Source organism: Ambystoma mexicanum, chromosome 11 (assembly GCF_040938575.1).
Source record: "Ambystoma mexicanum isolate Mex_15411 chromosome 11, UKY_AmexF1_1, whole genome shotgun sequence".
NCBI classification, from domain to species: Eukaryota; Metazoa; Chordata; class Amphibia; order Caudata; family Ambystomatidae; genus Ambystoma; species Ambystoma mexicanum.
The window spans coordinates 977,618,253-977,631,449 of NC_090934.1; the positions used below are offsets into that span (position 1 = coordinate 977,618,253).

Genomic DNA, 13,197 nt, shown 5'->3' on the forward strand with positions numbered 1-13,197 from the left:
TACGTTGCAACCCGTGACTAAAACTGGGGAACCTTTTCTGAGGACCTTGTCACTACTAACAGGGTTTAACCTTTGATTTCATTTCACTATCCAGGATTATTCTTGAAAGATGAGCAGGACCTTTTCACAAGTTGTATCCTGCAGTGTACACACTTTTTTTTGTTGTCCTCTCTTTCCCCTTCCAACTGGTTGGGGCAGCTTGCATCCAGAAGCTGTTCAATAAAAATGGTCTAAAAAGTATTTCACTTTAAATGTATGTTCAGTTTGGTAGGCAAAGGTCTGCGTGAGCATGCACCCTATGCAAGCTAGCCATGCCTCTTCCCCATGCATCAAACAATTCCCAACCTCTGTTCCTGTCTTTTCTGCTCACAAGGCAAGTTGGGTTAACTATAGCTCCAACACTAAAATCTCTCCATTGGCTCCCAGTGGCTTCAAGGATAAAATTCAACACCCTTTGCATTGTCCACAGGGACCAAGATACCTCCAGCTTTCTCTTCAGTAGTATCTTCCTTCTTGAGCCCTTTGCTTTTCCAACTCCAACTCCCTGAGGGTCAGTCGCTTTACTAAGCAACAAGTTGTGGGCAGATCTCTCTTTGGCCAGCACCTACCTCTGTATCAATCTCCCTGCCTCTCTGAAGCTTGAGCTGAACCATCTCTGGTTCCGGAAGCAGCTCACGACTTTCCTCTTTGCTTCTTCCTTCCACTTCCCTGCTGATCGCTTGTCTGATAATGCACTAGTTACCTGGCCACCCTCTGAATCACAGACCCAGGTCCCTGCCTTCTCAGTTGCACTCTTGCAATGCTTCCTGGCAACCCTGCACTTGAGGGCTGCATCTGCATCCCTACAGTGCCCCTACTTGCACTTATCCAACACTTGTTGTCTGCACTTAACCCCTGCACCGCCACTTGCTGGCCGCACTCTTTTTTTTGTTTGTTTTTGTTTTTTATATGTCTTGATCCTATGTCCTGCACTTCTCCTCCTACCCTTCCCCTCTCCGTGGCACCTGCGCAATCTCAATATCACTTGAACTAGTAAGATCTTTGTCTTGTCCTCCCTTGATTCCCCCTCCCCCTTGTCTTGTCACGCCTTGAAACACTTGTGCACAGGCTCGCTATAAATAAAATATATCTAATAGCTCTATAGCACCATATTTTTATGAGACAGCACTGGCTTTTTCACTTTTATGGGGAGGGTTTTTCTCTGCCTCTAATTTTCCAATTATATTTTTGTGTGTACCTCCCTCTCCTGTATGCATTTGTCATCAACAGCTTCACGAAATGCTTCCTGTGCTGGAAGCAGTTCTTAGCTGCAGGGCCACACAACTCCTGTGTCCAGTGCTTGGTCAACCCCCTATGTGGTGAGTAATTGCGCCCTGTCTGAGGGGATTTGCCTGAAGTTCCTGAAGAATGTCCTCCTTTCCATGTCACAGCTGGGACCAGTACTAGAAGTGATTGAAGTATTCATAAGGCACCTTAAAGAAGCCGCCATGGGCTGTGTAGCTTGCCGTACATGCTCAGTCATCAGCTTGTGGTACCAATGTGAAAACCATATGCCGAGTTTCAGGAGGGAGTATGCCTCCAGGCATATTAATTTGCAAGTACCTGTTGGTGGGAAAACACAAGGACCTCTGGGTGGGAAAGTAACCATGACTTTTTCACACAAGTCATGGTAACATCTGTACAGAGGATAAGCGCTGGACCCTGGGTCATACACCGAGCAGGCTCACTTAATGGTTGGCTTCCAGACTTAATGGTGAGCTTGATCAGGTTAAGGCAAAAAAAAAACATACTAAAGAAGGGTACGCTATTGAAGTGATTATTAGCTGCATTGGTTGAGCTAGGCTCTCCTTTAGGTCCTCTTTCTTTGGTATTGGTGTGTCCTGATTCTGTACAATTGGTACTGGTCAAAGGATAAAGTAGCAGGAAAGGGAAAACGGCCTGTTTCAAAACCGAAAAAGCAAAAGAGGAAGCATAAAAGCCCACCAGTACTGGAGGAGGCTGCTCCAGTTTTCTTCAAAAGAACATTGGGTGTCATTTAAAACAGACCCACTATACGCTCTGTTGTTAACCAATGTCCTCTTCCCAAGACTGGACGTGTTTAACATTTTCAATAAACTTGCAGGCCATGTGGAGGTGCCCTTAACCACAGATTCTTCTACGTCACTGATGAGGTCCGGGGAACAGCACATCACTCCAGAGCCATCAGACAGGGTAAACAATTAAACAAATATGTTAGAGAAAATGCTATGTGATCAGTTTCTTGAAGTGCAGGTTAAGAGAATTAAAGAAAAAATGACTTCTATAGCTAATACTGTAAGAGCAAGGGAAGGCATGACCACGCGGAGGACGTGTCGACCTGAAGCCCATGAAACCATGCAGAACCCGGCGAGTGAGAGCGGGAGGGATCCTCCGATTGCATTATGCGAAACGAGAGATAGAGCAACATTGCAGTGAGCAAAGAAACATTCCTGCTTGTGTTCAGGAGAGGACGCCCAGGAGCTGGGGAGAAAGCTTGCGGCACCGGGTCAATGCCACCTCGCTGGAGCAGGACCTGCTATGGAGAAGGTATGCATGTTGCTCATAGTAGAGCTGGTCACAGAGACCAGACCGTGCGAAAGGGAGAAGGAACGAAGAGTCTAGTTCCCTACGATGGGCTACTGGGTCCAGTGAGGAAGAGACACATAAATAATAGTGGTTACGGGAGCCCTAAAAACCTGAACCTTGGAATTAGCTTTGTGGCTCAAAGACACACCCTAACACCAAGAGAAAGATATACTAAGAGGGGCTCCAAATAGCCCTACTAATCAAGCGAGAAACTGTGAGTAAAGGAGCCAGGAGGGCCCTATAAAGCAAATAAGGAAACATCTCATGGGGAAAAGCCAAATCAAGCAAGACTGGACTCTCATGGGGAGAGACCCACGTTGTTGGTGGAGGAGGGTTAAGGAAATATCCCTGCATCTTCGATCACTGAGAGAATTGATTTTTCTTTGGAATTTGTGAGTTTATGCAATATACCAGAAGAAAACCATTTCTTTGTTTGGAACTCTGAGGAGTTGGACACAAACTGATATTCTGGAGACCGTCTCCCAGTAAATAATTGTGGGAACTGAAACTAGGAGAGATTCCTGGAAATACTGAGAGACAGCAGAGTAAAGAACTCTGAGGGCAGCCTATATTGCCCGCTTTCTCTTTTTCAGTTTTTCTAAGTGGTAGTACCCGTTTAGTTAGTGTTTGGACAGAGGATTAGATTTATTATTTTGACTAATTTTGATGAGCAGCCTTAGTTTTGTTTGTTAGATAGGGAACTTCCCTATAAGCAATAGGGGTCAGTAAGACATTTTCTTTAATTTAAATAAAACTCCTGTACTAAAAGTATCTCTTCTGGTCCAAATCTTTCTTCTGGTACACCACAGAGGTTTAAGGCCGATTCTCTACCTATAGGACCTCAATCAATTACTTCTGATGGAGACATTCCACATACTGGCTGTTCGACAGATTGTGGCAGCTCTCCAGCCAGAGGTTTTGATAGCTTTTGTATAATCTGTTTACTTCGATAATCCTTTTAAGGAACGAACATCACCAATTCCTGAGGTTTATGATGGTAAACACCAAAATACTTCTCTTCATTCTAAATGCTGCCCCAAAGTTTTTCACACAACTCCTGTTGGTGTTTGCAGTGCATCTTTCTCCATACCTCGATTACGGACTCATCAGTCTCCACAGATTTACTAGAGCTTGCAAAAGACTTGCAACACTCTTCGTGGCGGTTTTCCATAAGTATTCTGAAATAATTTGTGGTTCCATTTCAGCGTGTTCACTTCAGAGGTGTTATGTGGTACACAACCTTGAGAAAAGCTTTTCCTCCACAAGACCATCTGCAAGCTTTGCAGTATACTTTTCAGGTGCAGAAGGAGAACTAAGCCTGCTGGATTCAAAGATTGCTAGGCATCCTGGTCCTTGCATTTATCTGGTTCCATTTGCAAAGCTAAGAATGTGAACTCAAGAATTGCATCTCGTCGAGAATTGGAATCAGCATTTGGAACACTGGTCCAAGTTGATCTCCTTTCCAGTTCAAGAATTGATGGAGAAATCGGGATAGTTTTACAGATTGGTCTTTTGAGTCCAAGAAGTACACCAAGACCAGTTATTCTAAGTTTAAGATTTGTATTATGGGCTAGCAGTGGGCCAATTTAAATATAAACGGGGTCTTCCCCAAAGAAATAACAAGACATAGGAAAGCTTTTTTCACAATGCTTTCTTAATCTTTCCCGTCCTCAGTGCGAGTAGTCAGGCTTTCAAGTCTCGGTCGTCATTGTGCCAAAGGAGTTAGCGCACTCCTCTCTAATGATACATGCTCCAGGATATCCTGAGCCCTTCTTCTGCTCTGTAAACCCGAAGTGCAGAGTTTCTGGGGCCATGTACCCTAAAAATAAGCCAGTCCTTGATGTTCTGTATGACCCTAGGGGTTTTCTTAAAGGGGATGTTTGGGTCAGCTAGTAGTGAGGAAGAAGGGCCGGTTCCTACTACGCTTCATTCTTGACTCTCTTCTCCCTACCTACTCTCTTAACTATCATTAAGCTCGACAACTCCCACTGGAACCTCGTCCCGCCAATTAGACCTGCATGGGCCCTGACCTGGCCCTCTGCAACCTCCTACTTGTAGCCAACTCCTTCAGGCATCCACCTTTTTTCAATACCTTGATAAAGCCCCCATCTCTCTTCTTTAGTGCTTACTTTTTTCTCATCCACTCCTTGTCAAACCCTGGCCCATGCTCTTAACTCCCCGGGTGTGACGTTTGTCCGCCGTCGCCACTCTCTCACCTACCTCGTCCTCCTACTGTTCTTATTGTCTATGTTCTACAGTTCCAAAGGAACAGCATCCAAAACCAGCAAGGTTTCAGTAGGAAAAGAAACGCCAAAACCGAGGATATTGCATCAGCAGTCCTTAATTCAGTAGCAGAGGGTCGGAGGCCAAAAGTTGAGAAAACAGTATGCAGGAGCATCTGGGGTACATGAGAAACAGGCAGAGGTCAAGCCACACCAGAAACACACACTGAACAAAGCTAGACACAGAACAGCTTTTGCTTTTCGGGCAGCACTGACTCCCCTGCAGGATGACGCTTTAGCTGCAGCATTGTGGGGGAGGTGTCCTGTGCAGTTGATGTCAACGACCAACACATTAAGTGTGACAAAGCTTCAGAGGGGGCCCTGCATCTATAAAGGCACTGTGGTGGATCAGGAGGAGGATGCAGACACTCTGAGGATATTTTCCAAGACGTATTTATTAAAGAGTGAGTATAAGGGCTAACTTTCCCTATCGCTATAGGGTATTCCCTATCTATATTACTAAATAAGGTGCTCATCAGTAAATGTCGAAAGGAATAAGTCAGCTGTCAAAAACTTATCCTAACTCACCCTATCACTTTTTTCAACAAATAAAGTCAGAAGAGTCTCCCTTCTCCTGATGGGAGTTTTGCACTGGTCATCTTCTCTTTAGAGTTTGTTTTGTTTATTTGTATTGCGCACCAGACCCAAGGGTATCAGGGTGCAAGTAACAGGAATATTCAAAGCTTGGTTACAATGCTGTACAAAGTTTTACAAATATATACTGATGGCATGGTTCAGTTTACATAGCGAGAATATAGATATATACAGTTAGAGTACAGGTATCGAATATACAAATATATACAAAGACCAAGTGTAGGCCGTGTGGGGTTTAGCGGTCATTTTTCTTTAACCAGTGAATGCATTTGTATCTGAATTGTGGATAGATTTGGTCTGCTCTTAGGTAGCGAGGGAGGGAGTTCCAATGTTGTGCGGCTTTCACCTGGAAACTATTGCCACCTGTTTTGGCTTGTTTGAATCTAGGCACTGGGAGGAGGTTAGCGTTGGCGGTTCTGGTGGGCCTGTTAGTGAGGTGTCTATTGATTCTATCTATGAGGTAGCGGGGGCAACGTTCATCAAGCATTTATGGGTCAGTGAGGCTATGTCAGTAAAATTTTGTCAGTTATGGTGAACCAGTTGTTGGCTCTTCTGGTTTGTGAAATGTGTTCTTTTTTAGACAGGCTCAATGCTGCTCTAAGGGCGTTGTTCTGCAGGATCTGGATTTAATGGTAATGTTTTTGTTTGCTCCGAGGTAGAGGGCATTACAGTAGTCCATTTTGGAGAGTATAAGGCCTCTAGCCAGGGTAGTGCAACTGTCAGTGGAGAAGAAAGGTTTAGCGGCTCTGATTAACTTGCATGTATAGGCTGTGGCAGAGGCCATGGAGCTGACTTGTTTATTTAATGATAGGGTGGCGTCTATATAGAAGCCTAACGTTTTGACTTCTTTAGCTTTGGTGATGGCCATCTGTGATGAAGCTCAGGTGGTTTGGGTTGAGTTTGTTGAGGTTGAGGGTGGTACCGATGATTATCAGCTCAGTCTTATCATTCAGCCATAGACCGTGAGAAGCCATCCATGCCTGGATGATGAGGTACACCCTGTTCACCAAGGCCAAATCCTCGTCGTAATCTCCCGTCAGTGGAATGAGGATCTGGGTATCGGCGTAATTGGTGTAGGTGATACCAAGACCATCGAGATTGTCGAAGAGGGGCTTAGTGAACACGTTGTATAGTGTGGGAGAGACACACGATCCTTGGGGTACTCCACAGGTGATGGGATCAGCGGAGGCTGAAGTCGAGAAGACATGCATAGTTCTATTGGTGAGAAATGATTGGATCCAACCGATTGCTTCATGAGCGAAGTGGGCTGCTGAGTCTAGGTGGTTGCAGAGTATTTTGTGGTCGTCTAGATCGAACACCGCTGAGAGGGCAAGGAGGAGTAGCGCGGTTTTCCCAGTGTCCGAGTGTCAATTTGGGCTTTGAGATCAATCGGTGCCGTCTCGGTCCCGTGTTGTGGTCTGAAGCCAGACTGTCGGATTCCCATGAGATGGCTTTTTTCTAGGTATTGCTGTATTTGAAGGTAAGCTACCTTGTCTAGAATTTTAAGCAGGAAGGGGACAGTGGTGATCGGCCTATAGTTGGTGGGTATCGTGGGGTCTAGTGATTGTTGTTTCAGTAGTGGGAGAACCCAGGACTGTTTGAGGTTGCTAGGAATAGTGCCTGTGGAGAAGGAGGCATTGATGAGTTTGGTGATGAAGGGAGATAGTTCTCTAGCAGTGTCTTTGATGATTTGCGCAGGGCATGGGTCCCCTTGGCAGTTGGAGGGTTTAAGGGTGAGAATAACTTTTTCCACCTCTACGGTGGATACTTTAGAGACGTTGAAGCAGATAGATGGATTGGGGGTGTTTAGATTAGAGTTCTTGCTAATACGCTATTCTTATATAGTCTTTCATTATTCTCTGTACCAGTTTATGTAGTTCCCTCAAGGAACTGTTAACATTTCTCTGCTCTTTAGTATGGGGTTTCCTTGACCATTGTTGAATCCTTCGATCTCTGTTAAAGGGTTCTGATTAATCTTGTAGTGTACTTTGCTACTTAGCTTTTTGCTGGAACAGTGCTCTTTTGATCACAAAAGAATGTACAATAGATAAGAAATCAGATTTGACAGGAAGCAGTGAGTTTCTTACAATGCGCTGAGTTTGTGGGACATGCTTACCAGGTTGTGGAGGGGAGTTTATGGAACAGTCACCAGGAACAATACATAAGTGGACATACATAGATTAAGGACAACCGACATTGGATATATTTAAGTGCACGTAGGCAGTACGACCAGCTGTGATCAGGATGTGACCATGATGGGTGAAGTGTTAGAGTGGAGGCAGAGCAAATGAGGGACAGAGGCAGGTTAGAGGCTAGGGACATTTTTTAGCTAGCAGGCAGGTGAGAGGTATGCTAAAAGGGTAACTGAGGCGAGGAGGTAGGCTTTTAGTTTGGTTTTGAACAAATTTGTGTGTACTGCTTCTCGGATGTCTGAGGGAAGAGAATTCCATGCAAGTGAAGCAAGAAGAGCAGAAGCAAGAGGAAGCACAAGGAGGGTGAAAAGCCACAAGGTTAGTTGAGGCAGAGCGGAGATTATGAGATGGCTTGTAGAGTTGGATAGAGGAGGATAGAAACCGTGGTGCCTTACCATGGATAGATTTGTGAACCAGGAGAAGAAATTTAGATCTGACCCTGTTTTGCATCGTCGGCCATCCAGCCTGGTGATGCTACGAGGAAGAAGGTGTGAATTGAGGGAGTTCAGAGTCCTGGTATGGAAGTTAATGATTTTCTTGAGGACAGAGCATAGTTGGGGAGACCAAAGAGGATGCTGGCATATTAGTCCAGTTTAGAGAAGACAAGAGTTGTTAAAAGATGCATGGCGGTGTTGAAAGGAAGGGGGTGTCTGATTTTCTTATATTTAGGAGGTTGAGGTGAGCTGCTGTTGAGGTTTTGGAGATAAAAGTAAAGGAGGTGTGAGAAGAGTCATAGATGACGCTGAGGTTTCTAGCTGAAGAAGAGTAGGGGAGAGTGTCAGGTGGTAACTGGATAGGCGGAGGAAGAGATGAGATAGCTTTTGGCATGGAAGAAGAGCACCTTTATTTTGGTACAGTTTAGCATTGGAGAGTGCAAAGCCATCCAATATTTAGTGGTATAGAGACAGTTGAACATTTTGATAGAGAGATCAGAGGAGAGTTCAGGGAAGAAAGAGCAGAGGATATGGGTGTTGTCTGCAAAGAGTTGGTACGAGAACCCAAAGGAGGAGATTATTGTTCCAAGAGCAGAGGTGTAGAATGTAAAGAGGAGTGGACCCAAGACACAGCCTTGTGGAACACCAACAGTTAGAGGAGTGAGTTGAGAGGTGTTGTAGCTCCCGGAGTCTGAAAATTGGTGAGGTGCCAGGAAGGATTTAATCCAGGCATGGGCTTGATCACAAATCCCAAGAAAAGAGAATTAAGGAGATCTTAGTGATCAACGGTGTCAAAGGCAGCAGAACGATGAAGACGAATTAGGCTAGAGGAAATGTTGGAGTGCTTAGCAGAGGCAATGAAGTTTGCCACATTCTTGAGAGCAGTTTCTGTTGAGTCACTGGGATCCTTCTTGTAGGGGGCTTTGAAAGTTGTGGATTTCTAAGAAATAGGTAAGACGGTTGAACACAACCCTTTCAAGCACGTTAGAGTAGTGCAAATGCAGAGACACAAGGTGAAACGTAGCCTTTAGGTTCGGATCAGCCCCTTGCTTTTTTAGGAGAGGGATGACCGTGGCTGTTTTGAAAACAAAGGGAAAGCAAGTGGAGTCGAAAGACAGGTTGAAGAGTTAAGCGAGGTGAGCAGCCACTAAAGGGGCAAATGTCTTGACTAGCTGAGGAGCAAGAGGGTCTGATGGGGGGGGCACAAGAGGGGTTAGTGTTCATCAGTAGAAATAGCACTTCAGTATTAGTGTGACTAAAGTGGGTGATGGAGGCAGAATATGATGGTAGAGTAGGCGGACTGTAGAATGTAGGATGAGAGTGTGCGAGGAAGGTCAAGAGTATAATTTTGGAAATGTTTACAGCCAAGTATTCAGCTACTTCATTAGCTGTGAGTGCAGTTGGCAGTCGTAGACTTGTGAGAAGTGAGCTTAGGGTGCCCTGTAGCTGACAAGTATGGTTGGAGTGAGGCCAATGGGGGTTAGGTAGAATTCCCTTTTTGCTTTATCAAGAGTGTACTTGAGCGTTCAGGGCAGAAAGAGTCTTGTGTCATTTGCTGGAAGTGAGAACTGACAACAAGCATTGGTCTTTTGCAAAATGACACAATAAAAACATCATTCAGTTAAGTCAGAGTTCAGGAGAAGGTGGCGCAGTAACTGGCCTTATCATGGGTTTCTCATGGGGGGTATAGACCTATGGATCTGGAAGGCCAGGATGGAACGATATGCTAGGGGGGTCCTCAAATCATAGAAGAAACAGCGACACACAAACAGGATCCTGAAGGCCATAGAGGGGGCTGCCAGAAAGTAGAGTGTGGCCCTTGCACTACAGGGTGTTGTAGGTCATCATGCTTCTGTGTGCAGAATCTCGGAGAAGGGAGATGGGGCATCACTAAAGCCCATTTGAAGTGACCTGTAGGTGAGCTGACGTCCCTTGGAGGTGAATGCAAAGAGGTACTGAGAGTCCTGGTGGATGAGGACAGAGGAGAATGCAGACTTTAGATGAAAGTGAAACGTGTGTTGTGGGATCATGGAAGTCGTAGTACAACACACATGAAAAGCTGCAAGCCTCTGGTCTACAGAGCCACATGGAGGACAGCAGCCGGAGGATGGGTGGGATGGGTAGGGCGTTGTGTAAAAGGGGGTCGAGGGGTGTAGGCAATCGGCAGCGAACTAAAGGAGATCCTGAAAGAAAAAGTGAACAGCAACAGAACAAATAAGAAAACTAAACAAGCAAGAGAAGCAAGCGTAGTACAGAAGAATAAAGACACAAAACAGGGAGAGAATACGACCCGCAGACAGAAGACATGGTAATCAGTAATAAGAGCTAGAGGAAAGACCAGAAGTAAGAGGCAGAGACAGGAAGCAAAACACAGATAACAGTGTGAGGTAGAGTTTCTGGAGACGGGATCATCAGGATCACAAGAACACAGCAGAACAGTTTTCCTGGACCAAACAAGAGAGGCTGAATCATTGGGAAGGAGAATAGACGGATGGAGCGAGTCAAAATCATTGAGGAGAAACAGGAATAAGAGACAGACGTGTCGTAGTGTGTTCCCGGACACATAAGGCTAGGCAGAATAATAGAAGTGAGTGAGTCTGGAAACCGAGAAATACCAGAAATAAGAGAAATGTGAGTGTGGGGTTGGGGGTGGGGGGGAGAGAGTTTGGAAACGGGATAAAAATGAATACACAAATGAGCGGTGAGAGAGTATGGAAACTCAGAAATAAGATGGATGTCTGGACCAAGGACAACCAAAGACAGGGAGTACTAGTCTGTGAAAATAGGGGAGAGATGGCATTCTTGAGACCCTCCTCTGCTTGAGGTGATATTCAGTACCTGGGCACATGTGGGAAAGGGACCCCTGGAATGAGTGATGTGAACAGGTTAAAGCAGAGAGAATGTGTCCTACCTCATTGTCATGTGCTGCCCAGAGAGCCACAGAATCAATAAGTTGTTGTACCTATATAGCTTGTGCGGGTCTTGGTAGTGAAGCGGGCTCCGTAGGTGGGTGTGCTAACACATTAGTAGGTGAACAAGAGCTTAACAGAAAGGCATGGTATTCAGTGATGGGGACCAATAAAAAGACAATTCCTATGATAGTGGCTGTGGGATAGTGGTGCCAGATATGCCAACAGCATTGACAATTTCCTTTGTGATATCTACATTTGGAAATTCAGCAGCTTGCAGCGTTGTGAACCTGTCACCAGTGTCAAGTAGTCTAGAGGTAGTAAAGCAGCAGACAACATGGCAGGGTCCCTCTGACAATGTTATTGTGTACAATAGAAGAACTGAATGTCCTGCTAGCCCCCGTCAGGAGGAGGAGGTGGAGGTGGTGGAGGGGCAGGTGGTGTGGGTGTAGGGTAGCAAAATAGAACTGTTAAAAGGAATACAATCATTGCGAGTAGTAGTTGGACCATATTGCTGTGGTCTGGAAGGATTGGTAAGACTTTACAAAACAGACAGAGGTGTTGCCCTGGCTGGGCAGGCAAAATGGGTGTGCCAAAATCTGCTGTGGCTGGTGGCCCTGGGAAAAAGGTGACAGATGATTCTGTTGCCCAAAGGACTGGTGTGAGGTACCCAGCCATCCCCAGCCCCCAGAGTCGGTCTTTTGGTGAGCCTGCTGTATCTGCAAAGCCCTGAGGCGGGTAGCCCCATCTTGCTCCTGGCATTTGAGTTTGTTATAGAAACGTCGAACTGCTTGTAGTGTGTTTTCAATCGATTCAGCCTCCCCGCAACCTGAACACTTTGTATAGTGTCAGAAATGTCCGGAAGTAGACCAGTCACTAAAAATTGGTAAAATGTCAGTCAGTCTGGAGAGGCATTCATATGGTATTCACATTGGTCCTGTTTGCAAGATGCGGTCTCTGCCCAGTCAAATTCGACCGAGTATTTGCTTTGATGAGGGCGGTAAGAGCTGTAATAATAGCAGTAATAGCCTCCTATTCTGCCAGTGTGTCAGGCTATTGTAGTTTGTCCATAATTTGTTTTTTTTATAGGGTTTCTTTGAGCACAGCTCGTAGGAGTGGTCTATGGTCCCCAGTGGTGGGATCATAACAGGGAATCACTGTGTCCAAATGTTCCTTGAAAGCAGTGGTGGTTGACGGGCAATGTGGGGAATTGTTATACGCCAGTGCTGCTCCAGGCAGTGTGAATCCTTATAGGTTCTGCATCAATATTAGCCAGAGGGAAGGTGCGCATAGGCCTCAGGGTGGATGGAGCGGAGGATGTTGAGGCATCCACAGTGAGTAGCGAGGATTGCTCAGACATAAATGAATGTGACAATTGAATATCTTGCCTGGTAAGTTGCCCTGGCCAGGAGTTAAAAGCGTAGTAGTCGGAAAGTGCCTTGAAGTCCTCCATGCATTTCTGGCAGATTAATTAAAGGATAGTTCCGGGACTTTTTTTTTATTGTCCCTACGGTTCGGCCATGTGTTTTTAAGCATAAATCGGTAGATCGTAGAAAACTTTCCTATGGACCATACCCGACTTTTCGTCCATTAACGCACTCGAAATCAGCCGCCATTTTCTGATAATCCTCTCACTTGCCGCATCGCCCTGGCTCACCTGCTTTTGCGGCACTAAATCAAATCCCCCGCCCCTGAAACAGACTTTATCAAAACATTCATATTCCCCGCCTCTATCAGTGACGTGACTGAGCTGCGTAGGCAAACGCGCCCAGGCGTCTTCTACGCGACTCCACACAGAACCCGGAAATCAACACAGATGAGCTCACACAACACAGCGCGCCACAATCGGGAATATGAAACTGTACTTTTAAAATAAACTTCAAGATTGTAAATTTGGTAAAGTACATTTATTTGACATCAAATGTTTTGAGAATATTCAGCGATTTTCATTTTTATTTGCTCACGTTCCAAAAAGTTCGTTATGAGGCACGCAATGTTCCTTTGCTGTACACAGGGTCTTAGATCATCTCACAATACAGCGCCACAATTCGGAATATGAAACTGTGGTTTAAAAGCAAACGGCAAGATTGTACATTTGGCAAAGTACATTTATTCGACATCAAATGTTTAGAGAATATTCTGGGATTTGCATTTTTCTTTGCTCTCGATCCAAAATAGTTCG

General features: G+C 45.3%; 1 protein-coding gene across 1 annotated transcript in view; it reads left to right on the forward strand.

The window, feature by feature from the left end:
- The window catches only part of PTDSS2 (phosphatidylserine synthase 2), a 1,317,303-nt gene that overhangs the window by 668,159 nt on the left and 635,947 nt on the right, over positions 1–13,197 (forward strand). The window lies entirely within an intron of this gene.